At 40.6% G+C, this 27,552-nt stretch overlaps 1 protein-coding gene across 2 annotated transcripts in view; it reads left to right on the forward strand.

Moving 5' to 3' along the window:
* Positions 1-571: 571 nt before the first annotated feature.
* SCML4 (Scm polycomb group protein like 4) overlaps positions 572-27,552 on the forward strand; it is a 99,199-nt gene continuing 72,218 nt past the window's right edge. Inside the window, exon 1 of one of the 2 annotated variants that reach the window (XM_078385249.1) lies at positions 572-836. The gene's annotated coding sequence lies outside the window, so the exon portion shown is untranslated. The remainder of the gene's footprint in view (positions 837-27,552) is intronic. The other variant, XM_020801361.3, reaches the window with a different exon arrangement.

Below are 27,552 nucleotides of genomic sequence, written 5' to 3' on the forward strand. Positions count from 1 at the left end.
TGAACGATATGCCTCTAGATCTGTATATGAGCATCAGTACATGAAACCCATCAGCCTGCACAAACAGTGCCATTGACTGATGACAATTGTGTTGCGTCAAGGGCCGTTGTCGTCTGCTATCATTATGATCACAAGTCAAACGACAGATCCTTCATGTCGTTGATGTCGTCTAAAGCGCAATACTGGGCCACATTGCTGCATGACTGGGACAAAGAGATGATGATACAGTCTGGTTGCTATGGCAACAAAGGAGGGATAGTTTGGGAAAAAGAGAGAGAGGTTCCAAACACCCACTCTTATTGCTGTCAAAGAATTCTTGTTGCTGTAAGGAACGCTATTTTTAAAAAATGCTTTACACTCTAAAGTGCTATGCTTTTACCTATTTCTGCAGACTTTCTAACATGACACTTTTTTCTCAGTTTAGCTGCAGAGAGAGAGAGGGAGGGAAAACACAGCACACACGCGCTCACACACACATACACCGAGGCCGCGTTTTCTGCATGTAAAGTGTGTGTGTATGTGTGTGTGAGTGTGTTCTTTAAAAGGCAGTGGTTGGCTGGTTTTCCGGACATGATGTGGTTGAAGCTGTCATCGTAATGGAAATTCATTGCTGTAGCTATGGTAAATCGAGTTTTCTGCCTGTGCTGAATGCATTAGTCTAATGAGATGTTTGCAGCTGGAGAGCGGAGCTGCTGGAGATGTACGGTGTGCTAACAGACAGGGAAAAGATGGCTTATGGAAAGGTCTGTGTGCATGTGCTCCAGATCCTCTACTCTTTGGGCCAAAATACCTGGTGTCTCTAAAGCAGCTGATCCATCATTAAGCCTAAGCAATAGGTAAGGGGACGGAGGCTTTTGTGTGTGTGTGTGTGCATGTGTGTGTGTGCATTCCCCCCATGCTTTGTTGCTGTCATTGAGTCACCCTGTTATTAAAAGCTGTCATCATATCAGCATATACTGCTATAGACACCAATATTTCCATAGACCACCGCATCTTCATGTGATTCATGCATGGACACATGCATGTGCATATACACTCTAGGTGTATAATTTCAGGGAACGATGAAGTTTATCTTAAGTTAAACCATCCTAATGTTAATTAATAGTTACTTCTTTGGAACAGTTGAGCACAGAAAGATGTCTCTTCACATCTGCATGTTTGGTGGTGTTGGCTTTCTTAATGTGTGCATATGACTGTCAGCCTGTGCGTGTAGTTGATTCTGTGTGACCAGTGAAAAATCAGAGTGGGGCTTGAAGATTTTTCATATGTCTGTCAAAGTGGACTTTCCCCATTTCTGATGAGTAGAGGGGTGTGTGTTTGTGTGTGCTACTTATCTGAGAACATAAACAGTGTGTTCATCTCATAGATTTTCTGTGAGACTAAAAATACCTTGAAGCATTCAGTCAAAACATTATTTTAACTGTGTTTCTTGAACATTTATACTGTACTGATATGCCTCTATCTGCAAATTGCAGGAATCTCTGCATATCTGCATTTTAAAGCATGGTGATTTTAACCTGGGGAGGATGAATGCAATTATTAAGTTCAGAGTGTTTTGCCTCCTTGTTATTATTTTCCCTCTTTTAAAGATGTATTTTTGGAATGCATATTTAGTGGTTAGACAGTGTAACATCCAGAAACAAAAAAAGAGCTTTCCACAGTCTTCACGTAAACCAGGTGAAAAGCATCTGTCGCTCGATAAAGCTCTTTCAGTGTTACTAACCTCAATACCTGCCACTTCAGACCAAGAAATTACCACTAAGTAAATGAACAATGAACATTTTTGGAAGTTGCTTTTTCTTTCCTCCTTTCCCAGCCTTGTTGGCTTGTAAATAAAGGGCTATGCATTGGGTTCAGGTGGTTCATTTCATTAAAAAAATAGTGTGGAGTTTTCTGTTCACGTGTGATATTTTCCTGAAATGAATATCTTATTTTTAAACAAAGTGCCTGTGAATTTGTGGTCAACTAGCCTCTAAAGGGTGGGTGTTTTTAAAAGAAGAAGAAGAAAACCCTGATTATTCCATGCTTCTAAAGCTGGAAACCATAGACAAATGGGAGGGGAAAAACACAAACGGGGTAGAACATACAGTGTATTTGTGTGTGCACCCAGGACTGCAACCTGAATCATAGCTGAATTAAAATGCATGAACCTTTTTTAACCACACAATGACTATCTTGACTTGGGATGAGCCTTTAAGAACAAATCCAAAGCACCTGTGAATTGGAGGACGTGATCCCCAAACCAATAAAGCCAGAGAAGTTGGATTTATATTGATTTGATGTCCAACAAATTAATTGGGTTTGTACTAGCTTCTATCCCACTATTCTGGTACAACCTATCAATAGCTCAGGCTGGAGAGGTTTCAGTAGCGCATGCCAACTTTAATTAGCAGAGGTTCTCTTGACCTTTACAATTAAACTGCTTTGAGAGGGAGATCTTTTGCTGATGTTAGATGCACCATATGTTATTCTTAACCATGGATGTGCAGTTTTAAAAGAATATAGTTTAGGTGATGATTTATAATTTCAATAAATTAAATCTGGTTTACTCCAGTGTTACTTGCAATGGTTGAATTTCCACTTCTGTGTAACAAGAAGGAAACAACCATGTCCTGGGCTAGATTTTAAAAAAATATATCAAGAAGGATTTTTCATCAGAATCAGTCCTGACATATAGCCTTGCATAAATGTGGCAGGAGGATAAATTTGATATGTTAGCATCTTCAGAGACTTGTCTGAAGCATTTGTAAGCAGAACACTTTGTAATACACAGGTGAATACTGTGGGGAGCAGACTTAATACAACAAGCTGGCATGTGAGTCTCATGGCCTTTAGCAACAGTTGACACTGTAAATGAAAAAATACTGACCACACAGCCTGCAAGTGAGGATTTTTCCCTACTAGGCACTTCCTAAGGTTCAGCTTCCTGAGCCAAGCAACCAGATTCATTTGGTTAATTTTTACCCCAACCGGTCCTTTTAATTACTGTATTTCAATATAGCAATAATTTGCTATATTGATTTGAAAGTGAAGTGGCACAGAGTCTGCCCATCCTAATCTCCTCCTTTGCAGCCCCACAAATGCTGTTTGCTGAACACTTTGTTGGGAGGTGAATAAGGGAAGCAGAGAAAGTGACACCCACACACACCCGCACACCCCAATGTGGCACCTTACTCCTCTGCGGGAGGCAGGCACCTTTCACTTACCTTCTCAGATGTGATCTACTAAAAGTTTTCAATATACTGGACTGGAAAAGCAGCACAATTTTTAGCTTCTGGGAGTGAACATTTCTGCACCTCTTCCCCTTCTCTGTAGCAATGCCCATATCAATTAATGTCAACTCTGCAGCATCCCATTTACTTATTAATCTTTTTATCCAGAAATTAATGCTAGGTTGTATCTGTCAGTGTTAGAGACAGAACTGTCTCACTAAAGATGACAGCACTCTGTGCAACAAAGATTTAGGTTTAAAGGGGTTAGACTTATTAATGGACTACAGGTCCATCCGTGGCCATAAGGATTAAGTAGAACCTCTGTGACTGGAAGCAGTATATCACATGCAGAGGAACATTGTCTACATACCCTGTCTGGCTTTCCAGACGTTATTGGCTGGGCCCCAGTATGTACAGGAGAAATAACTCATTAGCCTTTGCCATGATTAAGCTGAATCCCTTTTCTGTTTGTATATTTCTTTCTTCCTTTGTCATATGGGGCTTCTTTGTCTTTGCATCTTTGGAAGGTAAAGCAATTGGGAGCCCAAGGCATCCACAAGAATATTTCTCTAACCAGGTGCCATGCTTTTAAACAATATTCTCCTGCCACAGACTAATCCACCATGCGTTATGGCAGCTGCCCATATATTCTATTCCATGATTCTGATAGTGCATGTATATCACATTTGCAATTAAGATAGGGGAACTGGTGCTTTGCCCCAGGGCACCTACATTTACAGGACACTGAAATCTGGAGGTGATTCTACTAGTAAGTGTTAGGTAAATAAACAACATGTCCCAGCCATTAAAAAAAGAGAGAGGTACAAACGTTATCTTTTAGGAGAACCCCACATTCTCCCCTTCCTGTTTCATGGAGGGCTTGCATGCCTCAGAAAGGAGTGGATGGGAGATGGTACTACTTGCTCTAAGTGCCCAAATGGCTGATTACAGCTTGGATGGATATGCTTTAGTAAACAAACACAAGGCAAATGCTGCAAACTGGATAAAGTATTTAAATTGCTGGTGTCATTTGGACAGAATGCTGGCATGGTAGCTCAGTGAATGGAAGGAGTAAGTGGGAGGAGCCAGGGACTCTGCATCCCAGGAGAAAAGCTAGCCCCTGTCCCACCCCCCCAAGCAACCTCCAGAAGAAGGGAATGATAAACCACTTCTGAGTGTTTTATACCTAGAAAACCTTGGAAAGGGTCACCATAAATCAGAATTAACTTGGTGGTATTTATTTATTTATTTGGAGGAGGCTGAGCTGTAAAGCATTAAGTGCCCAGGTCAAATTTTCTGTCTGCCATAGTGTCAGCTATTTTCACCAAATCCCTTTCTCTCTGCCTCTATCCTCCTTTCCTCTTGAATTTCACCTTGCTGTAAATTGGCGCTCTCTCTCTCTCTCTCTCTCTCTCTCTCTCTCTCTCTGTGTGTGTGTGTGTGTGAAGGACCCCATTACCTCAAGTGCCTTTGGTAGGAGAGCAATTCCTCCCCCCTCCCTCCTGGCCATTGTTTAGCAGGGCAGTTTTCATTTTTCCCTTTGAAGGGAAGATGGTGACTGAAGACATGGCAGGAGAGGAAAGAGACTGTCTCCTTCTGAGGATTGTCTGATCGGTCTCTGGTGGAGATGGGCTTGTCCCCTCCATCTGTCTTCCTCCAAGGCAGGATTTCCCTTTCATGTTCAAGTGAATGGAGAAATTTCTCAGTTTACATGGAGGGGAAAGCAGCCCTGCCAGAAAAAGTTTGGACTGGCTTGGAAGCCCACTACTTGCCAGACTTTCTTCAGGCGACAGAGTCTGTGAGACATGAACCTCTCCTCACGCCATATGCTTTTCGGCACCCCACTCTTTCTAAAATAATTAGCTTGACAGGCACCTCCAGATGACTTTGCAGGTACATTGATGACACTTGGGGAATCACACTTGTATAAAATGGGTGCAGTCTCCTCTCAATACCCAACATGCACAGAGCTTTGTGAACAAACAGAAAAGTGTGAATGGACAGGGCTTCTGTAAAACAGATTAAGCTCCCTTCCTGTTTGGTCACACCACACTTAGCCACTACTCCCTCCAGCTGGCATTCAGAAAAAAAAACATTCAAAAATGGTCCCTGTTGTATTCACTAAACATTTATTTAACCCATCCAGATATTTGTAGCTTGCTTCCCCTATAACAAGCAAGGTAGTGTTCATGTCTGTCTTTCTCCAACTTATCCTCAAAATAAGTTCTATCAGTTAGTTAAGGCTCAGGGACCCAGGATCACTAAGATCACTTAGGTAATTAGAAGCAGACATTACAGTAGGTCATCATTAAAGATAAAAACACATTAATGCTACAGAAACATTACTGAGACAGCCTTTTGGGGTTTGTGAAACCTCACTTCAGAGAAATCACATGCTGAAGACCTGAAGCCCAACCACCAAACAACCAAGCTAATTTTCACCCTTCCAGAAGTGAGAGAAGCTCCCATTGTAACATATAGGTGAAGATGAAATCCTGTTGCACAGCTCCACCTGTGTGACAGCAATAATGTCATTGGCAGTTGAAAGCTTCTGATGATTAAAGGCTTCATTTTGTGATTTTAGGATGCATTAATGTCATACACAATGTAACAAAGTCATACCCTGAAATGGCAAAAGGAAGCCTTTAATCAGCCATAATCTGTCGTGGACAACGACACCATTCCCCATGGCACAAGTAGGCCCTGCCCAACGGAATGTTGGCCTTGAACACTTTCCTTAGTTACAGGTTAACTCTAACTTTTGTTTCTGGTTTCAGTAAGGATTTGAACTTGGGTGTTCCCCATCCTTCTAGCCTATTCCTCTTCCAATATACCACACTGACCTTCTCAGCTATAATCATAAGGGTGGAGGAGGGGAGCGGTATGGGTGGAATCACAGCAGGGAAAATCCCAAGTGTTCAGTTGGTGGTCAGAAAGGAAACTATTTAAATTTTCAAGAGAATTACTACATAAGTTCAAATGTCTGCTGAATGATTTAAAGTGGGTTTTCATTCAGTTCGTTGTCGTTGTTTAGTCGTTTAGTCGTGTCCGACTCTTTGTGACCCCATGAACCAGAGCACGCCAGGCCCTCCTATCCTCCACTGCCTCCCGTAGTTGTGTCAATTTCATGTTGGTTGCTTCACAGACACTGTCCAGCCATCTCATCCTCTGTCGTCCCCTTCTCCTCTTGCCAGCACGCTTTCCTAACATCAAGGTCTTTTCCAAGGACTCTACTCTTCTCATGAGATGGCCAAAGTACTGGAGCCTCAGCTTCAGGATCTGTCCTTCCAGTGAGCACTCAGGGTTGATTTCCTTTAGAATTGATAGGTTTGTTCTCCTTGCAGTCCAGGGGACTCTCAAGAGCCTCCTCCAGCACCACAATTCAAAGGCATCAATTCTTCGGTGGTCTGCTTTCTTTATGGTCCAGCTCTCACTTCCATACGTCATGACAAGAAAAACCATAACTTTGACTATTCGGACTTTTGTTGGCAAGGTGATGTCTCTGCTCTTTAAGATGCTCTCAAGGTTTGCCATCACTTTCCTCCCAAGAAGCAGGGATCTTTTAATTTCGTGGCTGCTGTCTCCATCTGCAGTGATCATGGAGCCCAAGAAAGTAAAATCTGTCACTGCCTCCATATCTTCCCCTTCTATTTGCCAGGAGGTGATGGGACCAGTGGCCATGATCTTAGTGTTTTTGATGTTGAGTTTCAGGCCGTTTTTTGCACTCTCCTCTTTCACCCTCATTACAAGGTTCTTTAATTCCTCCTCACTTTCTGCCATCAGAGTGGTATCTGCATATCGGAGGTTGTTGATATTTCTTCTGGCAATCTTGATTCCGGCTTGGGATTCCTCCAGTCCAGCCTTCTGCATGATCTATTCTGCATACAGTTCATCCAGAGAATGAGAACTCATTCAGTTACACCAGTGCAAATACGTATGTGAATAATACACATCCAAATACAACATTCTATATCCAGTGGTCATATTAGAGAAACCGTATTTACCAGAGACACTATCAAGCAATGGAAAACAATAGTAATGTGTGATCCATCCACTAATTCATAACTCTATTAAAAAATCAAATAGGTACAGAGACAATTCTGTGCTAATCAGTTATATCTGGGGAGAGAGATACAACCCCTCTATCAACTGTGGGATGAGATGCTAAATGTGGGTTAACTGCAATATAAAGCAAGCATCCAATTGTTGCATCAGCACAACTTGGGATCTTCACAGACAATACGCTTAGTATACTAACAGACAGTACACTATATATGATAAGCAGTGCTCTCCTTTGTGGTGAAAGAGATCAATTTGTCCTAGAATGTGCTTGTTGTCACCTCTGTATCTTGCATATTAGCATGTTGATTGGTTACTGGGAGGTATACATGTGATTAATTTTCTAAATGAAATAAGCAGTTGCAAGAAGATGACATTGCCAGAGGGAAAACATGTTCAATACAGGGAATTCACAATCCTCTGAATGTTTGGTTTGGTCCTTAACCTGTATTGTCAATTAATTAAATTTGTCAAAATGAGTTGTCCTTGCAATGTGGGAACAGTGAGCACAGTGAATGGGTATAGCTATCTGGCAAGCTTCATTAATGAGTAATCAGAAGCCTCTGTGTCAAATCAGATGCCAAATCTTAAGAATGATTTACTAATCCAGAGAATAATGAATGAGGAATGGCAGAAAAGTGAAGAAGATACTCCTTTGTGACATACAGCAAGGCCTTGCTAACAGACTCTTTGATGATGAGAGCTCTCACTGGCTGAACACACTCTTCTTGAGCTAACTGAGCTAGTCCCAAAGGTAGTGTTGGAGTCTCCTTAGCTTGTTTTACTGGGAGACTTCAACATCCATGCCAAGCCAGCTGTGGGAGGAGTAGTTAAGGAAGTCTTCATGACTTCCATGGCAACCATGGGCCTATCCCAAATAGTATCTGCCCCCATTCATGCTGAAGGGCACACTTTAGACTGGCTTTCTGTACCAGAGTAAATGCTGAAGATCTCTGTGTGTTGTCTCTGCAGTTCTATTGTCATGGACAGACCATTATCTGGTGGTGTTTAGACTCATGAGAACTCAGAGCCTTTGCAGGAATGGACATGGACTGGAGTGATGATAGTGGAAAACTTTGAATGAATATGAAGACTGGCTAAGGCCAATTGGAAGGCCTTCTCTGTAGCAGTGGCAGCAGCAAAGAAGTAATTTTTCTCTGCCACCATTGCATCTGCACAGAGGCACCCAGTGGAGTTCTTCTGAGAGGTCAAGACCCTATTATGTGCTGGCCCACAAGAACAGAATGCCAACCACACTGTAACTCACTGTGAAGAATTTGCATGACACTTTGCAGACAAAATTGTCTGGATCCACTCTGACTTGGATGCCATAGCTGTTACAGGCCCTGTGAATGTAACTGCAACCCCTATTTGATTAATGAGTTTCAGTTTCTGGTGGTGTTGACAAAACTGGTGGAGAGACAGATGCTGTCACATGTCTTCTGCGCCCCTGCCCATCCTGGTTTATAAAAGCTGCTTGAAAGGGACTGGTTGAGTGGGTAGGAGTAGTAGTGAATATCCCTGCATACCAAGGGATGTGGTGGCGCTGCGGGCTAAACCGCAGAAGCCTGTGCTGCAGGGTCAGAAGACCAAGCAGTCGTAAGATCGAATCCACACGACAGAGTGAGCACCTGTCGCTTGTCCCAGCTCCCGCCAACCTAGCGGTTCGAAAGCATGCAAATGCAAGTAGATAAATAGGGACCACCTCAGTGGGAAGGTAACAGCGTTCCGTGTCTAAGTCGCACTGGCCATGTGACCACGGAAGATTGTCTTCGGACAAAAACGCTGGCTCTATGGCTTGGAAACGGGGATGAGCACCGCCCCCTAGAATCAAACACGACTGGACAAAAAATTTCAAGGGGAACCTTTACCTTTACCTAGGATCCCTGCATGCTTAAAGAAGGCAATAGTAAAATCATTGTTGAAAAAGCCTTCCTTAGATCCTGCAATAGTGAATAACTACAAACCTGTTTCCAACATTCCTTTCTTTGGCAAGATGTAGGAGCAAATTGTGGCTTCTCAGCTCTAGGGGTTCCTGAGTGAAACTGATTATCTACTGTAGATCCATGGATTGATGGATGACCTATGCTGGGAATTGGACAAGGGGAGTGTGTCCTTCTTGGTTCTACTGGACTTCTCAGTAGCTTTTTAATACCATTGACCATGTTGTCCTTCTGGCCCATATCTCTGGAATAGGACTTGCAGGCACTGTCTTATAGTGGCTCAACTCCTTCCTGGAGGAGAGAACTTAAAGGTGGTGCTGAGGGACTCATGTTTGACACCTTGGCTAATGGCCTGCAGGGTCCCTCAGGGTTCTGTTTTGTCTCGTATGTTATTTAAACACTGGGAGACATTGTCCAGAGTTTTGGTGTTCGCTGTCACCTGTATACAGATAACACTCAACTCTATGTCTCCTTTCCATCTAAATTCGAGGAATCTGTTTTGATTCTAAATCAGTGTCTAGTATCATTAATGGTCTGGATGAGGGCAAATAAACTGAAACTTGATCCAGACAAGATGGAGGTGCTCCTGGTCACTCGAAAATCAGATCAAGGAATAGGGTTGCAGCCTGTGATGGATGGGGTAACATCCCCCCTGAAAACCCAGGTGTGCAGCCTGGGAGTGTTCCTGGATTCATCTCTGAGTCTAAATGCCCAGGTTTCAGCTGTCACCAGGAATGCATTTGCATGGTTAAAACTAGTGTGCCAGCTATGCTCATGCCTGGAGAGACCATGGTGACACATGCCTTAGGTACATCTCAGATGGGTTATTTAAACACACTGTAAGTGGGGCTATGGCACTATAGCAGTGGGTCCAAAATGCAGATTGCTTACTGGACTGTACACAGAGAAGACACAACCCCTCTTTTATAGCAGCTTCACTGGCTGCTGATCCATTTCCTGGCAGAATTCAAAGTGATGTTTCTAACCTATAAAGCCCCAAATTGGCTTGGACCCAAGCTGTCTCAAGGACTGCATATCCTTTCATGAGCCTGTAAAGTACAGTGGACCCTCTACTTAAAGAATTAATCCGTATTGGAATGGTGGCTGCAAGTCGAAAAGTCTGTAAGTCGAATCTCCATTGACCTACAATGCACTGAAAACCGATTAATCCCATAACCAGTGGTTTTTATTCTATTTTTATTCCATTTTGTTTTTTTTCTGGTCTGTAAGTCGATTCTCTGGCTGCAAGTCGAATCTAAATTTTGCAACCAGAGAAGTCTGTAACTCGAAAAGTCTGTAAGTCGAGCCGTCTGTAAGTCGAGGGTCCACTGTATTAAGGCAATTAGTAGAGAGCCTTGTGGTGCAGTGGTTAAACTTGGTACTGCAGCCAAAACTGTGCTCATAACACAGGGTTCAGTCCCACATAGCTGGCTCAATGTTGACTTAGTCTTCTATCCTTTCAAGGTTGGTACAATGAGTATTCAGCTTGCTGGGGGAGGGGGCAAGGTGTAGCCTGCATAGTTAACTTGAAAACCACCCAGAGAGTGTTTAAGTGCTATGGGGTGGTAGATAAGCAGCATGCTTTGCTTTGCTTTGCTTTGCTTTGCTTTGCTTTCTCTTGGTCCTACCACCTTCACAGTTTCCTTGGGTAAGGACACAGGAGAAAGCCTTCTCTGTTGCTGCTCCCAAATGCTGGAACTCCCTCCCTCAGGAGGCCAGACTGGCCTCATCTTTGCTGTCCTTCTGCAAGCAGGCAAAGATCATTCTCTTCAGGCAAGCTTCCCCTGAGTGAATGGCTGCCGAGTGTGGTTTTTAAAATGGATTGTGGTACCTTACCGCATTGAATGTGTTTTGGTGTTGCTTATGTTTTTTGATACTGTATTTATGGATTCTTTTAGTGTTGCATACTCATTGCCACTAATCTTTAATACTACCTTTTAATTGTAGGCTGACTTGGGTCCTTTTTAAGGAGAAAGGTGGGTTAAAATGTTTTAAATAAAAATAAAATAAAGTTACTCTCTTCTCTTTACTCAATGAGTTTCATTCAACGTGGTGTCAGTAGACTTTGATTCACATGATGGCCTATCCCATTTCCCCCCCCCCCCCGCCACCTCCTATGCTCATGCTGCAGATGGGAAGGTGCAGATGAGATGTGTCCAATCTAGTAATGGATGGACACAGTTGGAAACAAATCAATGCCCCTTAACTATATGCTACCCATTCCACAGTCAGAAGTGGGCTGGGCTCACCTATGGCTCCAACAGAGAAGAAAGGCCGAGGTGTCCAATGGAATGACAAAGGGACTGCTCTTGCTGTTCCCCAGTTATCTGCTGCTTAAAGCAGTTGCTTCACTCTGCCTAATGATAGGGCCAGCCCTGGTGAAATGAATGATTTATTTATTCAGAAATACGTAGTTCTATAAAAATGCATGCACCTGTACAAATCTGGCAACTCTGAAAAAAACCAAAAGGTTCTCGGAATAGCTAAGTATTTTAAGCACTTAAAAAAACCCAAAACAAAATTAGTCTGGTAAATATAAAAATACACCAGGTAAAGATACACCAGATGGTGTACTTCTTAACTGCCTCCATACTCTTACAAAAGATGAGAATAATGAGAAATGGGGGGAAAACATATCTTGACCTATTCCTTTTTATGAAGCAACAAGGATGTTAACTCTTCTGTCCACATTTTTTCTAAGCAAGAGGTAATAATGTCAGTGGAATATGAAAATGAGTCAAAGGGCTGCTATAGAAGGTGGAGAGGATGAATCATCCTTTGAAATACTAATTTTGAAAGAGAATTTCATATTTAAAAAGATAGCAAGACACCTCCAGAACTTGAAAGAGAATATAATTTTTTACTTAGAGGTGTACATGCTACCATGTTGTGTATGAGGGTTACATTTTCTTTCTGTTAAATTCTACAGAATTCCTATGAAATATATAAGAAGTTGCTGTTTTCCAGCACCACATTTAGAAATTTCCCAAAGAATAATTGCTATGTAAGAGAAAAATCCATCAAGTCTATACTATTATGCTGCAAGTGGACTTACAGCATTGCAAAATGCTAATGTTGTGAGGAATCTAATCACAGGTATCACCTAGGTAACCAGAGATTGTAAAAGAACTTTAAAAAGATTAACTATTGCTACTGTATGTTCATTGTTTCACAAAAGGTGATGGGCATATCTTTATTAGACATGAAAGACAGAGAGGATGTGCAAAATTCTGTGACTACACCACAGAATGCAGGTTGTTCCTTTACTTTCAGGCATGTGTGGCTTGTGGACCAGGACAGGGGGGTGCCTTACTCCCAAATTTTTGGGGGGATGACACACATGCTTTCCTTGCCTCAGACATGATCCATCAATTCTCTGTCTGTAACTAATTTTACCATTCCTGTTCACCCACATAACCCAACTGCTTACCCATTTTGCACTAAATGCATTATCAGTGATTCCTGAGATCAACATACTTGCAGGATTTGGAATCAGAATCATCTACTTCCAGCTTGTTGGGACTGCACTCCCTCCCACCAAGGGGCCCTAAGTGGGAAACAGAGGATTGAAATAGCCTTGGCACATGTGAAAACTCCAGTAGCATGAAAATGTCCCCGAGGAGCCCTACAGGGTTGTTTCTCTCTTATGCAACTGTCAGACATGCTCCAGTGCTCCCCAATCTATGGAAAGCAGAGTGTGACACAGAAGTTGTGGGTGAAGTAATAAAAGGGTGAATCCTGCTTTCCTATCCATGTACTTGTTAATTGACTTAGGAGGGTTCTTGCATAGGATTAAAGTGGATCTTATTTACTTGTTTTATTGATTACGTCCATCTACATCCCACTTTTCTCCCAATGAGCTCAACATTGTGTACATGGCTCTCCTGATTCTCTGCACATTATTTCCACAAAAGACACAGCCCTGTGAAGTAAATCAGACTCAGAGACAGTGAGTGACTCAAGTGCACCTGGTGAATTTATGGCTGGGTAGAGACTTGCACCTGGGCCTCTCAAGTTCAAGTCCAGCACCCTAATCACTGTTTCACATTAGGCTCCCAATGGTTATGCTGTCTTGGGAGCTGTATTCGAGGACAGATATTTTCCTCTTAGCTCCGATTTGGACTAGCAGTTTCCTAAGTAAACTACTATTGACGCTGAAGGGAGGAAACGATGCAGTCTGGTATTTATCACAATCTGTTAATTGCTCCCTTTTCTATTCTTCTGACACACTCTGTCTCACATATGAAGTAAAACTTATGTATAATTGGCATGTTCATCACTATGAGATTTTTCCACACAGGAGACTTAAAGCATCTTGGGTTTTTTTTTTTTTTTTGAATTATTTATGTTAACATCTGACTAATGTTTATGTTGGGCTACTAGAAAAAGTTGGATACCCAATGTGGTGTAGTGGATACACTAACAGGCTAGGACTCAAGAAGCCTGAATTCAAATCCCCACTTAGCCATGGAAAACTCACTGGAGGTGTGGAATTGGTAAAACCACTCCTTAAATATCTCACTTACCTCGAAAGCCCTGTTAGGGTTGCTATAAGTTGATTGCAACTTGGAGGCACATAACAACAAGAAAAAGTGAAGCAATCAATTTGCAAAGTAATATTTTGGCCAATGAAGGTTTGACCTTCACATCAGGTATATTTTAAGCCATACAAAACAATTTCTTCTCAGCCAATTTCTTTTTCCTCTTCATAATCATGCAGTGATATTTTTGTTGCAGAAACCAATCTGGAAATCAATTGTAGTGCTACCCTATATAGCTCGGTTCAGAATAAATGCTCTAGAATGCAGTAAGGTCTACTCCTGGGTAAGTTAGTATTTAAATGTTAATATAATTTTAATAACCTTTGTGATGAATTTAAAGTTCATATAGAGAATAGATTTGCATTACTAGACTCAATTGACCATGAACCAGAAGAACTGTTAGAAGAAAAGAAAAACCTAGATGGATGATTGAACAAGCACTTGAATTGTTAGACAGACGAGAAGCAAAATAAAAGATGACAGAAATAGGGTCAGAATCCTGAATGTAACTTTTCAGCAACTATTACACAGAGAAAAAAAGAATCAAGTGCTAAGAAATAGAAGAGAACAAGAGGAAAAAACAGATCTCTCCCACAAGATTCAAGAACTCAAAGGGAAATTTAAACCCACAATAAGGATGCTGAAAGACCAACAGGGGATATCCTATCTGACCAGCAGTAAATAGAGAGAATGGGGAAACAGTATACCGAAGAACTACTGTATGCAAGCAAAACACAAAGATGAGAGATCCCTTTAAAGAGCAATGCTATGATGAAGAATCTCAGTTTTAGACGTGAAAGCTACTTTCAAAGCACTTGGAAGAACTAAATCATCATGAGCAGATTGATACCAATAGGTCTATTCCAAGCTATGAGATGGAATCTGTCACAATCCTAACAAGAATATATCAACAAATATGGAAAATAAAACAATGATCTCTACACTTAAAACACTGAATGTTCAACTTGGATTCTAAAATGAAGAGCTAATAGAGATCATATTACAAACATAAATTGGCTTCTGGAACATATCAACGAATTTCAGAAGATGATCAGTCTGTGCTTGATAGAGTACAGCAAAGCCTTTCTGTGATTGTATGGATCATGAGGAGCTATGGATTGTTTTTAAAAAATGGGTTTGCCTTAACACTTGATTGTCCTTGTGTATAACTTGTATTCTAGACAAGAAGCTAGCGTTAGGACAAAATATGGAGAAAAAGAATGGTTTTCCATTGGCAAAAATGTAAGATGATGATTATGTGCTGTCAAGTCAATTCTGATTTAACCCTAACACTTCCCTTCCTCTGGAGTCGTCCTGGGACTGTGCAGCTTGCCCAAGGCCACACAGGCAGGCTGTTCTTCCTTAGAGGCACAGTGGGGAATCAGAATCCTGACAGCCAGATACCTGAACCACTGAGCTATTGTAAGATAAGGGTATAGTTTATCTCCTTATCTGTTCAGTTTACATGCAAAACATATAAAGCAGAAAGCTAGATTATATTCAGATGAAGGAGTGAAAACTGGTGGAAGAAGCATCAGTAATTTAAGATATGCAGATGGCATCATATAACTTGCAGAAAGCAGATGTGACTTGAAACGCTTAGGACATGACAATATCTTTCTTAAACTGTGGTGCCCAGAACTGTGGGGAGCGTAACAGGAACTAGAATTCCTAATGAAAAATGCTTCAGTGCTCAGTAGATTAGTAGCGTTTGGTGGGCACCTATCACCATAAGAAGCTAGGCTGGTACATACACAAGATTTTTTTTTCTGCAGCAGCACTTCACTTGTGATATTTTCTCCCAAGGAAACTCATGTGGCGCTGTCTCTGATGAGCATTCAATAGTTGATGAAAAGTGTATTGTTTTATATGTCCTTTGTTGTTTGAAAGTCACCTTAATGCTGGCTTTTAGGATTGTTCTTCATCTGTTCTCTGAGAATGCTGCCTTTCAAAATTGACTTTGGGGGGAATTCTCTTGTATTGATTTACAAGTAATGTTTTTATCTTTTTTAAACACCAGGCATCACTTGGGAATCATTGTGGGCTGAGAAGCTATAGATAGGCATATCAATCAATCAGAGATTGGCACAAAATGAACCATGAACCAAAAAACCTGACAAACCAGGCTGGTTCATGATTTCTTTCATGACCCAGTTCACGGATCCCATTTTGTTGAAGCAAGAATTGATTCCATGAACCACGAACTGTCATGAACCACCAGTTGTCCAGTTTGCGCCCATCTCTACTCAAGATCACATTGTAAATATCCACTGGCTATTAAGGTGTACAACAGTCTGTGCTTGATGGACTACCACAAAGCTTTTGTGTGAATCATGAGAAACTATGGGTTGTTCTGAAAGAACATATTATACGGAAAGCCAGGCTAGGTTCAGATAAAGGAAGAGTGAACATTTGTGGAAGAAGCATCAATAATTTAAGATATAAGGATGACAAAATCTTACTGGCAGAAAGCAGCAAAGACTGGAAGTGACTTTTAGTGAAAGTGAAAGAAGAAAGTGCTAAAACAGGACTGCTGTTGATCATTAAAGCAAAAATTATGACTACAGAAGTACACAAATTTAGGATTGGCAATCAAGAAATTGAAATAGATTTTGTATACCTTGGTTCAATCAACAATCCAAATGGAGACTGCAATGAAGAAATAAGAAAAAGACTTAGACTTGGAAGGACAGCAAGGAAGAAATTACAAAAGATTGTGTAAAGATGTGTCTCCGGAAACCAAGGTCAAGATAATCCACACTCCTGTATTCCCAACCACCGTGTACAAGTATGAAAGCTGTACAATAAAGAAAGATGACATGAAAAAAATTGTTTAAAATATGGTGCTGGAGCAAAGATTTGCTGATACTCTGGCCTGCCAGAAAGATGAGCAAGGAGATCCTAGGACGAATTGACTCTGGAGGCAAACATGATGCAACTGAGGCTGTCCTACTTTGGGCACATCATGAGAAAATAGGATTCTCTGGAAAAACCAATGAAGCTGGGAGAGATTGAAGGTAGCAGGAAAAGAAGAAGACCAAATAAGAGATTGGATTGATTCCCTAAGGGAAGCCACAGACTTGACTTTGCAGGAGCTGAGAAGCGCTGTTGAGGACAGGACCTTTTCCTCATTCATATGGTTGTGATAAGTCGGAGGTGACCTGACAGCACGTAACAACAGCTAGAACAGGCATCACTACCAAAACAACATAGAATGATACTAGATAGGATATGGTGTAATTGTCTGATTTACATGAACCTTTAACAGCCCAAGTGGGCAGATAAGTGATAAATAGAGATTTTAAAATACATGCATACATATATTGGTCTATATTCTATAAATTCCTCCTCTTGCCTATGAAGAGGGCTTTCTATGTGTCAAATGGTTCTCCAGCTTTAAACTGATAGCTGATGACTACAAACCTTGATATTGTTACCAAATGCTGCGGATGAAGCTACAAGCTATAAACATGATAGGTATTATCCAACCTAACTATGCAAAACCCTGAGGTACTGTATATGAGGTCATCAGCAACAGAATGTCAGTAAGAAAGATAGAAGATATTTGATTAAAACAGTCAATGCTGATCACTAGAAATACATGGGGGAACTGAAGCTTGGAGCAGAGAAACCAAGTCAATTTCAATAGGAAGGAGTTGCTTCAAGAGACATGATGATGATCTTTCCACTGGTGAGATCCCCAGTGTGTTGTATTTAATAGAATGATGGACTAGGGCTCTGGAGAACAGGGTTCAAATCACCACTTGATCATGGAAACTCACTGGGGGACTTAAAACCACTCCTTAAAATATCTCACCTTGAAAGTCTACTATGAGTTGGTTCTGACCTGATGACACAGAACACACAGCGTGGCCTGAGGATAATCCCCACACAGCCATCAAAATGACTGGATGGGCCAGTAAGGATCTTATAACCTATGATGTTAATTCTCATACATGCTACACTGAGGAACTGGGGGAAGTGTCCTGGAAGCTGACTGGCAGGAAGATTTCACACTGCAACATTTTGTAAATAGCAGCAGAAAAAAAAAATAGAAAGTCCTGAGTTATGAAACGCTTGGGAGCTTGATCCATCTCAGTGGAGAGATCTGCAATAAGTGAATATATGATCTGAAAATGTTATAGCTCATAAATGTGTGTACAACAAGAGAAAAATATGTGCATATCAAACTATTATGAAGAATGTATTCATCATTAATGTTACTGATATGGCACACTTTGCCCTTCCAGGAGAAAAATATTTTGCATATATCTTATCTCCTGATTCCATTTGTTGGCCTCCATCTATTTTTCTTATCAATGACAAATGAGAGATATGCATAGCAGTGCTCTCTCACGGCTCAGTAAATACTGGCATGTATTTGCATATTAAGCTAGCAGCACCACTAAGTGTTCCGTTTCAGAATACTTCATACTGGACTTAGATTATCAGTAATATGTGTAGAATTTGCAGTTCCAAGGCCCTTCAGCGCTACAGATAGCTGTATGTATTCAGAAAGCTGGGCCATCATGTGCAGAAATACTAGTTCTATCGAACATTTGACCCAAGAGGTTCTAAAGTCAAATGTGGTTCTTTTAGCCAGTTAATTAACTGTAAATACTGCAATTTTTTTCTGTACAAACATTTAATGTAAATTTTATCTTAATGAATATTGAAGCCACAGTTTACTTGAGTAAGAAAATACGACATAACCACCACCTGGATTGGGATGTCTCCCATTCTCTCATTTGTGGTCTCCTACCCACTCTTCCAAACATATAATTTTGTGAGGTAGCATTGACTGTATTGGATATTGTTTGCAAATGAGTTTGTGTCAAAAACCACACAAATAACTCTGATAAGGGCTGGATGCTAAGAGCTGTAATGTCCTACAAATATTAGGCATAGGACAAAGACAATTTTATTTTGCACAGCCTCCAGAATCTTACTGTATACAGTAGTATCTTTTAGAAGGGCCCATCAAATGTTCAGAGCAAGTTCATAAATTAGAAACCTAATGCTAAGGGAATGCTAAGAAATGGTTAAGGATTTGCATAGGGACCTTGCTTTCAGCTCTTGCCATTATGAGTGCAGACATAATATCGAGGGTTTGCACCTTCTTGTTCACTTTTCTTGGGGTGAACTGGCATAGAACCCACATGTAAATGCTAATTAAAATTCATGCAACGAATCTTGTTACTGCTAGGAGCAATTAAAGGTGGCCAAGCCCCTTGGTGTATTGTTTTAAATGTGCCGTTTTATATTTTGATCACTGAGAAAATTGACTTTAAAAACTAGAAACAATATTAAGTTTCACTGCTGTTTAAATTTTGTTATCTCAGCAGCCATGCAGGCATGGAAATTATGCTTTTTAAAAAGGCAAGTGGAGACAAATAATCATGAATGTTATAAAGCAGTGCACACTATTGCAAAGCCAGTGGGGCCATATCCCTAACCCTATGCATTGCCTACATAAGAACAAAATGAGTCTTGTTGTGGTGTCTTTGGTTTGAAGAAATGAACACTGAATGGATAACAAAATGAATGCTCCAAGCTTTCTTTTTCTTACTGAATATCTCCTAGAACTTCTTCCCTCAACGATACAGGCGACAAGATTGAGTGGTGTTGACTCTTCTCTTAGTACAGTGGCTCCCATCCTTGGATCCCCTGATATTCTTGGACAATAACTCCCAGAAATCCTAGCCAGCAGAACTAGTCATGCAGGCTTTGGGGAGTTTTAGTCCAAGAACCTCTGGGGTCCCAAGGTTGGGAATCACTGTCTTAATGCATCAGTTCATGACTATTATCATGACGCAACAAGAGTGACAATACACATAATGTAAGCCAGAGCTCAAATGCTGTGGGATAAGTATGACCCTTCTCAGACTCACTACTGAAATGGCAAAGACACATATCTCTCAGGGTTTGCCTTACCATAGAGTGAAGTGAGGCAGCCATATTTGATAGATACTAGGGACTAAGAAGTGGCAATGATGAGCTGAGCATCAGAAGAGTGTCACAACTGGCCTTCTCAAGACCCTCTAATTTAGTCTGTTGCAAACAAACACTTTTTCAAAAGCGCAAAACAGCTCTGGGTATGTAGAACAGTTCCTCAGTAAAAATCACAGGCGGGATGTTGATCTGCACCAGGTACAGATTGCTTCTGCTTCAGATTTGCAGAACTAATTTGTTAAGCTTGAATCTGGGAACAAATATTATATATGGACAAAGGTTGGCAAAGTTCAGAATGCCAGTGAAAGACAGAATTGCTATGCTTCTCCATACCAATATTAGTAGAGACAAATCTAAAGACAAGCAACCCTGGAGAGGAAGGCTTGATATGCCTTCTCTCTCTGTGTGTGTGTGTCTGTGTGTCTGTGTCTGTGTCTCTGCCTGTCTGTGTCTGTGTGTCTGGGTCTGGGTCTGTCTGTGTGTAGGTCTGGGTGCCCATCTCCATTCATTTCAGCTGATGCCAAGGCTCATTGTCTTAGTGTGAAGGTGTATTTGTGTACACTGCTGCAAATGCCACAAGGGAATCAAGTGAATAAAATTGCTGTGGGTCCATCATGCTAGAGTGAGGGAGGGAATGGAGCACTGGTGTGTTCTTGTTGCACAAGCCACATCAGTGGTGACATAAGGATCCATCTCTTTGATCTCAGGAACATCTGCCCGTAATCTCAAAGTTTAGTCGTGAAATCTCAGGAAATGTCTTCATCCACTGAAAGCCAGAGTTTATACCTTATGGTATGAAAGTATCATACAACATTTTTTTTCAATGATTCCAAAATTTGCCATTTCTATTTCATATTTACTTTATATGCTCTGGTTTTATTTTTAAAATTAAAAAATAAAAATAAAAGATGAATCCAATGCATTCTTAAATTCTGCTTTGCAGATACAGTATCTGTTATTCTTTTTTCCAAAGAAGGACAAAGGAACGGTACACTGCTTTGCATTTCATGGCACTAAAAAAGCATGCATTGTAATGCAAATTAAATTTAATTTCCTGCAACTTTTAGGGAGATGGCAAGAACCATTTCGTGGTGCTTTTCTTGTCAGAATTGCTTCATTAATCAGCCTGCTCACAGACATGCAAAAAAGTTGGTTTGCCTTTTCAAGCCTCCATATTTAAGACTTGCCCACTTGCTGTTTTAAGACAATCTTTCCCCCTCCCCTCCCTTCCCTTATAATGGCAATTACAATGGCTGTTTCAGGAGAATTCTCATGCTTGATAGGATTTGTCATGTATTTGTAACAAGTGGCTTTTGTGTTTTACTTTATTTGTTTTTCCCTCTGGCAGTTGGTTTGATTGCATCTGAATTAATCCCATGTCTTTTTGAAGTGAATTGTCATGGATGTTATCCATCTGAGGTAAAACAAAACCCCTACACTATCCTCTGTAAAGCAATGTTGTGTAACAGATACAATTTAGGACTAGAACTCAAGCACTGAATAAAGATTTCCCCCCTTCAACAATGCTACTGAATTGTTCTGTGACCTTGAAAGTGTCCTTGAAAATCCTGCCTTACCACCTCCTCTCTGTATTTTGTCTGGTTCTCAAGTCATTGATTTCTGAGGGCAGGGGGAGAAGGGTATCAGGAAATGCAACAAAAGAAATCTTGTGCCCCTTAAAGGCTGGCATGTTTTATTGGGTACGTATAGGATTTTCTGAATTGTAGCCTGAATTATCCTTGACATCTTTTGTGCTCCTTCCAAAGGCTGAAATCCTGTGCCCACTTAAAAATAAAGATCATTGACATCTCCAGGAATTTAGGGTATAGTCTCTTATGCATGTCTACTTGCAAGTAAAGTTACTTGCAAGTAGGGAGATGTGCTGTTTTGTGGAGATTTTGCTCAGTCTGATGATGTAGAGTGACAAACAATAAACTTGGTGACCTCTCTCTCTCTCTCTCTCTCTCTCTCTCTGTTTTGGAATATCTTGTCAACAAAGGACCTGAATCAGTAATGAAAGAACCCCATGAAAAAATATATGTCATTTCCAGTATTATCAAAACCTGTGGAGTTTATCACAAATTTACAACTACTACGAGATATTTTCCCACTAGACTGAATTTCTAGGGCAAATGCATCCTAGACATCAGTGACGAGGGATTAAAATCCCTTTGATATATTCCCACGATGATTATTTTAGTCAAGCAAATTGTCCATATTTCAAGCACTTAACAGATCCCTGGGAGTCTGCTCTCTTAGTAAAAATAATATTTCAAAAGCAATGCTTTTCTTTAGCAACAATGTGGATATTGGAGGCTTAATTTATATCCTTTAACCAGAGGGTGTTAAAAATGGCTTTCTAGGAGGTATGAAAAGCAAGATACAAAACAAAACAAAAAAAAATAGCAACAGGCAGTTTAAAAAACATATTGTGATTATTTGGTGAAGAACATGTTTCCAATCTGATCTGTTTCTATTACATCTGGGGCTTGGCCTCCATATGCAGCATATGTGACAAGTGAAGTGAACTATTCCAATCCAGATTATAGGTGGAACTGAGGTGTGTGTATTTTCATTGTAGCTGGTTGCATTAGTCCCCTCTATTCAGATGCAAGGGGTGAATTTGGTTGGCTTGCCCTACTCAGAAATCATTGTTCTGAACTGTTTTTTACAATATCATTTTTTGCCTGGAGCAGGTAGATACTGAGGAATGGATCCTTTGTGGCTTGCTGCCTCTGTCTCATCTCGTCACACATGTGTCATGGATTTGGTTTGATTATCCTAGTCTGAAGTTGCCATTCCATGCCATTGGGTTCTTTTTCTGCAGCTTTGGGGGGCAATAAAAGGTTAATGAAAAAAAAATTTTGGTGGGGTTCTGAATCTAAAATATTGTTCTTACTGTGTTTCCCCAAAAATAAGACGGGATCTTATATTAATTTTTGCTCCAAAAATGCAGTAGGGCTTATTTTCAGGGGATGTTTTATTTTTTCCATGAACAACCACCTACATTTATTCAAATACAGTCATGTCGTCTTCTTCTGGTGGCTGCACAAGGGTGGAGGGCAGGCTTTCACTTAACTGGGGCTTATTTTTGGGGTAGGTATATTACGAGCATCCTGAAAAATCATACTAGGGCTTATTTTCAGGTTAGGTATTATTTTCAGGGAAACAGGGTATGTTTGTCCACTGCATCCCATTTTTTTGCATCATTTTTATTTAAAAATCCCCATCCTGTTCTGTTACAGCTTTTACCTAGCTCCCATTAAAAATGAGATTTCTTGTTGACAAGCTGAAGTATTACAACCCATTTTGCCATTTCATTCCCATTTAATGTCACAGCTCTACGTACCCCAGGCCTGGACTGTAATTACATTATGGACTGTAAGTGACACATTATGCCAGGCATATGTGTGCATTGGTTTGAAGCCTTAATCACAGTTAGGCTTGGCTTATCCAGTCCCTTCAACCTTTGTCTCATGTGACATACATTCTAGGACTTGTGGCCAATCCATCAAAGATGTGCATTAAGCAAGACCTCAGCTGGGGTTCCTTGTCTTCTTCACAGAAGGTGGCTTAATTTAAATAATTTCAGTGAAACAGGACCCATTCCCATTATCTCAAAGGACTCTCTAGTCTACTGTTGCTTTCCTGGTTGTTTTCAACTGAACATGTTCCCAAGAGATCTGAAGATGAAGTTATCCTTGTAGTAAACAAGCAGCTGGATACCAATTTAACGTGAACAAGGACTTTTTAAACAGGTGTTTTAACTGGGCATTTTTTAAAAGTTAACAGATGGCAACAATTGTGCTAGGTTGGGTATTTAAGGTGCCAGTAGTACATTAAGCTTTTGTGCATGGCATAGGGGATTCCTATTAGACCAAAGGTGATTCAGTTTGAGGGCAGTACTGGCAAAGTAAATAAAAGCATGGGAACTGTGACACCGTAGCCAGCAATGTTTCACATAGTTAGCAAAGGCTGCCACTATTTATGACACTGAGCCAACAACCTGTGGTGGTGCCAACAAGCAGACTGCATAATTTGTCACTGCTAAAAAGCACATCCATTCAGCAGTGCTTCAATTAACATCAGTATGTCAGGTCTTTAATCCCTGAAGCATGTTAAAAAACTGCTTATTTACCAACACATCCAGAAAATAGAATGTGTATTATTTATTTATTTATATATTCATTCATTCAATCATTCATTTGCTGCATTTGGCAGGTGGGGGGGAGGTAATTTCTTACTCATAGGAAAGCAGCTGCTCAAAACAAATGCCACATGCTCCTCACAGCAGATTTACACACACCTTCTTTCCCTAGCCAAATAAAACATTTTCCATGTCACACAGATTAACATTGGATTTGATAGCTTCAGTCTAAATGGCATGCTGCTGTCTTTGTGCAACTTTCATTATTCATAAGCCACCACCCCAAAGGCACAAAATACCCTTCTTTTTTTGTTCAAAAACAGACAAGCTGAAACAAAACCGCAATGTATTATTATTCTTTTCCATGGCTATATTGGGATAATATGAATATTGCTATGAAGTGGGCAAAGCTAAAATCAATTATGAAATGTAGATTATTTTTTAAAAAGACGCATGGATCATTTTTGAAAGCAGGAAATGAAGCAATACTTGCCTAATAGTTTATTTGCATCATATGAAAAATCTGATATTCTGCTTTCAAAATTTAGGAATTCTGCAATGCAAGATTCCCAGAGCAGTTTGTACTTTCTGCACTCAACTTTTTAAAATGTTGTGCTATTGTCTTGCTTGTTCCGATAGCAGTGGATCTGCTGATCTGCTGAACAAAGTCCTTATCCCTGTCTGGTATCCCAGGCAGGTGTTATGCCTTCATGAATGGCATAAACTGATTTGTCCTTACATTGAACCTGTAAGCAGGGTAATAAATGTCACATGACACAGATGTTTCATCAAGTGCTCAGTAGGTAACATTACCTGATATGCCTTCATTACATCTGTTTGTGGGCATCTATGCAAAGTTAAATTTGCTATTTTAACAGTCATTATTTAATTAGCCTCTTCCCTTCTAGTGAAAATGACAGTTTCAATTTTTAAGTTCGAAAAGTTGGCTTTGGTTCTTGAAAAGTAGAAATCTACAACTGGTCCCTGCAGGTAGTGAGAAGTAAAACATAATATATCATAATGTAGACTGCATAAAGCTACAGTGGCTAGATAGCTCATTGGGTTGGAGGACCCTGTGGTTAGGAGTTTGCTTCCTCTCTGTGCCTCCCAAAAGGAAAGCCAGCCTGTGTGTCCTTGGGCAAGCTTTATGATCCCCAAAGAAGGCACTTGTAACTGCTTCAGAGTATTTCATAGTTAGAAAACCCTGAAAGGGGACACTGTGAGTCAGAATTAACTTGATGATATGCTATGATAATGATGTCTGATGATGGTGGTGGTGATGATGGTGATAACTTTCACTTGGTACTCAATTTGCAGGGCTGTTGGTTTCAAGCTGCTACTGATTCACTGGGTCTGGGGGCCAGCTTTCACCTCAGAATGTGTTGGGAATTCATTGCCTCTTTTAAAAAAGTTTAGATTTTCTGGGAGTTCACTTCCATTAAAAAACAACAGCGACTAGATTTCATATTTTCAGCAAAGCAAGGCTGAAAATCTCCATGATTTATGAGAACTTCTTTGGGAAGTTCCAGGAGTGTGTGTCCCAGATGCTCATGGTGAATGGGGTATCTGGAGAAATCGCAAAACAGATTAGAACCTCATGTGAAATAAGCTATTCCACATTAGGTGATATGTCCTCTCATGAGTCCTCTCATGTGCCCTGCTTTAAAGATCTGTGTGCAAGGGCCTTGAAATTGTCTTATCACCACTAAGCGCCTGGACAGCCACCTAAGCAGAGTAGACACAATGGTTTACTTGTCACGATCTTCTCCAATGTGTTCTGATATATTGCATTTACTCTATTAAAATTATTGTAACTATTTCTAATTCATATAAATTAGAATGTGCAAATTTAATCACATCTGTACATTTTGTCCTTGTTTTTTTGTGATCCCTCTGTGAAAGGTCAGCTGCAGACAGCTGAGCAACTGAAACATCACAGGGCTATCAACTTTTCTACAACAGTAGATAAAACTACTGTACTAATATTCAAACCATCTGAGTTCAAGGACTGATAAAATAAATGGCCAATATCCTGTTGTTGGTCCCAAGTAGAATAAATTGACTCAATGGGATTTACATAAATGTTGACTCAGCATTTCAGCAATCAATTAAGTGAGTCTACTGTTGGGACTAGCAATAAGATGCTGGCCACTAAAACAGAAATGTCTCCCCACCACCACCACTGTATTCTAATTTTGTAATTGTGTTCACAAATGTAATTTGTGTAGGATAGAGACCTATGCTTTCCGTATTGAGCAGTTTTGGTCCTTCCTGTAGGGGAAGTAAATGATTCTCTATCTCCTCCTTAGAACTACATGCTTCCCTATGGAAGCATCCAAATCCATTTGTTTCAAAAAGGGCTCTATCCAAATACAAAGCATATACTTGTCTGCAGATGGTCCTTGATTAAGGTTCCAACTATAGAACTGGCTGGGCGGCTCAATGCTTTGGAGTACCTGGCTGTGGAAGCGGTAGGGTGGAGGAAGCCGCTGTGCCTTGTAGGATAAAAGCCAGACAGAAGAAGAAATGGTAAATCCTTTCTGAGTACTTGTACCTGGCAAATTCTGGATAGGGTCTCTGTAAGTCAGAATTGTAATTATTATTGTTATGAGTTAGAGATAATTTGTTACTGTAAGAGAGAATTCATTAAGCATTGATTGTGTGTGATTGTCCTAGCTGAGGCTTTCTTCACCTCCTCTAATTTGCAAATGAACTTATTTTACCCTATGGTTTGTATTCAAGTCATAAACATGTTTTCCTTTGTAAGTCTAATTTTTCACACAGAAGAGTCTGCCTCACTCTTGTCCCTTGAAAGACAGATTATCTGGAATGGATAGTTTGGCCAGTTGTCCATAACATCTCCAGGTAGGTCTGTGAAAGGCTTCCCTTTGAAACCTTGGGGAGATGCAGCCAGTGGACACAGACTAGACTAAGCCACATGGACCAAAGGAGGGACTGTCCGAAGGCAGCTTCTCCATTTCTAAAATTATAATTGTCCTAGCCAGTCAGAGGCCATTTCTGCCTTTTCAGTGTCTATGTATTTAGCTGTATAGCTTGAGCACTTTGCAAAGCTGTAAATACCTGCCTGTATTTCCACCTGAGCATTAATAAATCTCTGTTTAAAAAGGTACATGGAAAGAGGGAGAGTTGTTTAGTTAATGCTGTTACAGAACAGCTTCTATCCTCCCCTGCTGGTTTCTGCCAGCTGAGACAGACACAACACTGCATCACAAGAACAATGTAGGTAAATATAAAATAATAGTTTAACACCTCACTTCCTACTGCATCCTGGTTTCTCATTCCTAACTTTGGTTGCTGTATACTTCTTATTGTTCTGTCTGAATGTTAACTATAAATTTTTGTATTCACGAAGGCTGAAACGTCAGGAAGAACAACCTTTAGAACATGGCCAAAGAGCCCGAAAAACCCACAACAACAAATAAATTTTTGTTGTTGTTTAGTCATTAAGTCATGTCCAACTCTTTGCGACTCCATGGACCAGAGCATGCCAGGCCCTCCTGTCTTCCACTGCCTCCCAGAGTTGAGTCAAATTCATGTTGGTAGCTTCGATGACACTGTCCAGCCATCTCATCCTCTGTCGTCCCCTTCTCCTCTTGCCTTCACACTTTCCCAACATCAGGATCTTTTCCAGGGAGGCTTCTCATGAAATGGCCAAAGTATTGGAGCATCAGCTTTAG

This window comes from Pogona vitticeps, chromosome 1 (assembly GCF_051106095.1).
Source record: "Pogona vitticeps strain Pit_001003342236 chromosome 1, PviZW2.1, whole genome shotgun sequence".
NCBI classification, from domain to species: Eukaryota; Metazoa; Chordata; class Lepidosauria; order Squamata; family Agamidae; genus Pogona; species Pogona vitticeps.